General features: G+C 39.5%; 1 long non-coding RNA gene across 1 annotated transcript in view; it reads left to right on the forward strand.

Annotated features, from left to right (window-relative positions):
• The window catches only part of LOC138851965 (uncharacterized), a 10721-nt gene extending 8181 nt beyond the window's left edge, over positions 1-2540 (forward strand). Inside the window, exon 2 of the long non-coding RNA XR_011391515.1 lies at positions 1732-2540. This is a non-coding gene — a long non-coding RNA (uncharacterized lncRNA). The remainder of the gene's footprint in view (positions 1-1731) is intronic.
• The last annotated feature ends 532 nt before the right edge of the window (positions 2541-3072 follow it).

Raw genomic sequence — 3072 nt, forward strand, 5'->3', positions numbered from 1 at the left:
TAGATGGTTCACTCACTTATGTTGGTGACTCACGGAACACACAGCTAGTTGGTTCACTCACTTGTGTTGATGACTCACGGAACACACAGCTAGTTGGTTCACTCACTTGTATTGGTGACTCACGGAACACACAGCTAGTTGGTTCACTCACTTGTATTGGTGACTCACGGAACACACAGCTAGTTGGTTCACTCACTTGTGTTGATGACTCACGGAACACACAGCTAATTGGTTCACTCACTTGTGTTGATGACTCACGGAACACACAGCTAGTTGGTTCACTCACTTGTGTTGGAGACTCACGGAACACACAGCTAATTGGTTCACTCGTGTTGGTGACTCACGAAACACACAGATAGTTCACTCACTTGTGTTGATGACTCACGGAACACACAGCTAGTTGGTTCACTCACTTGTCTTGGTGACTCACGGAACACACAGCTAGTTGGTTCACTCACTTGTCTTGGTGACTCACCGAACACACAGCTAGTTGGTTCACTCACTTGTGTTGGTGACTCACCGAACACACAGCTAGTTGGTTCACTCACTTGTGTTGGTGACTCACCGAACACACAGCTAGTTGGTTCACTCACTTGTGTTGGTGACTCACCGAACACACAGCTAGTTGGTTCACTCACTTGTGTTGGTGACTCACCGAACACTCACAGCAAAGTTGTCTGGCCTTCCAGGTATTAACTTTGTTTAGTAGTCTCTTGTTGTGTGTATTATGCTTAATACTCATTGACCTTTCTCTTTCACTCTCTGGTAGTGTTCTCGCTTTCACTCTCTGGTAGTGTTATTGTTTTCACTCTCTGGTAGTGTTATTTCTTTCACTCTCTGGTAGTGTTATTTCTTTCACTCTCTGGTAGTGTTATTTCTTTCACTCTCTGGTAGTGTTCTTGCTTTCATTCTCTAGTAGTGTTATTGCTTTCACCCTCTGGTAGTGTTATTGCTTTCACTCTCTGGTAGTGTTATTATTTTCACTCTCTGGTAGTGTTATTGCTTTCACTCTCTGGTAGTGTTATTGTTTTCACTCTCTGGTAGTGTTATTATTTTCACTCTCTGGTAGTGTTATTGCTTTCACTCTCTGGTAGTGTTATTGTTTTCACTCTCTGGTAGTGTTATTTCTTTCACCCTCTGGTAGTGTTATTTCTTTCACTCTCTGGTAGTGTTATTTCTTTCACTCTCTGGTAGTGTTATTTCTTTCACTCTCTGGTAGTGTTATTGCTTTCACTCTCTGGTAGTGTTATTATTTTCACTCTCTGGTAGTGTTATTGCTTTCACTCTCTGGTAGTGTTATTGTTTTCACTCTCTGGTAGTGTTATTTCTTTCACCCTCTGGTAGTGTTATTTCTTTCACTCTCTGGTAGTGTTATTTCTTTCACTCTCTGGTAGTGTTATTGCTTTCACTCTCTGGTAGTGTTATTTCTTTCACTCTCTGATAATGTTATTGCTTTCACTTGGAATGCCTGACTGTTTCTGTTCAACTCATCCCAGACTATTTGTTCCTTATCATTTGTGTGTGTGTTTGTGTGTGTGTGTGTGTGTGTGTGTGTGTGTGTGTGTGTGTGTGTGTGTGTGTGTGTGTGTGTGTGTGTGTGTGTATGTGTGTGTGTGTGTATGTGTGTGTGTGTGTGTGTGTGTGTGTGTTACTATCATTGATGATAAATTGTGAATTACAAAAATCTTTGCATTCCTACCAAATTAATTCAAATTACAAATATTCCTGCAGGCTACGTCATGTTTCCCAGCAAGCACAAGTGGGTAGAGTGTACCCTCTGTACCCTAACATGTGCCCACTACCTGTTGACGACCCACCTGCCCACACCATGTTGACGACCCACCTGCTCACTCCATATTGACGACACACCTGCTCACATGTTGACAAAGCACCTGTCTAATACACATGTTGACAAAACACCTGTCTAATACACATGTTGACAAAACACCTGTCTAATACACATGTTGACAAAACACCTGTCTCATACACATGTTGAAGGCTCACTTCTGTATTTCCCCAGCTCGTAAGTAAACAATCAGTAGATAACTAACAAGAGTGAAAAGGGAAATTGTAATTGACGAAAGTAAAATGTGGAAGAAAAAGCAAATGTTGTTTGTGAAGAGGAAGATGGAAACGAAATGAAAAAATAACATTTAGTAAGAATGAGAATAAACTCAACTTTGATATGTGAAATCATTTAATAAAACCTAGATGGAGTGGATATAAAGTTTAAACTCAGTGTTTCCAACACTACCGAACACATGTGCTCCTATAACAATTATGAACAACGCCAAGAAAATCTGTAGTAACAACAACTGTTATGAACATGAGAGCATCAACTAGCACCTAGCAGCATCAACTAGCACCAGCATCCAGTAGCAGCACGCTCTTCTCAATCGGAAATCCTTCTTTATGCAACAACTTTACACTTGACTTTAAAACATCTACCATTTATCTCCAGTAATGTATTCTTACCTAATTGCTCCTGTATTTCACTCAACTTTATTTTATGATACTGCAAATAAATTAGCTTTTAGAAATCTTGCATATTATTCTCAAGTACCTATTAAAAAGAACACCATAGATCATGGCCATATTACAACCATATACATAACCCACAACCATATACGTAACCTACAAACCCTCTTTTTACAATAATCATTATTGCCAGTGCAGACACAGCTGACACTTCTACCCCCCCCCCCCGTATTTCAGTCCCCGTTCTAAATAACATACATTAATTTTCCTGATGAATGGTCATACCCTGACCTCATCAAAAAAAAAAAAAACATTGTAACACCTTCCAAACAAACAGTCGGAGTCATTATAAAACATGTAGGAACGAGTCCTACAATCATATATATGTGTATACATATACGCATGCATATACACACATACGTGTATGTGCACTTGTTCGTACAGAACAAACTGGATCATACATAGAAATAAAGCGCTAAATGACTTGTCTGCAAATAAACTAAAAAATATTACATTCAATGATAGAACTATACCTAAGACATTGGTTCCCACAAACACACCTACACACACACAAAGTTAATGTTACCGATTAAC

Source organism: Cherax quadricarinatus, unplaced genomic scaffold, assembly GCF_038502225.1.
Source record: "Cherax quadricarinatus isolate ZL_2023a unplaced genomic scaffold, ASM3850222v1 Contig3067, whole genome shotgun sequence".
Taxonomy (NCBI): domain Eukaryota; kingdom Metazoa; phylum Arthropoda; class Malacostraca; order Decapoda; family Parastacidae; genus Cherax; species Cherax quadricarinatus.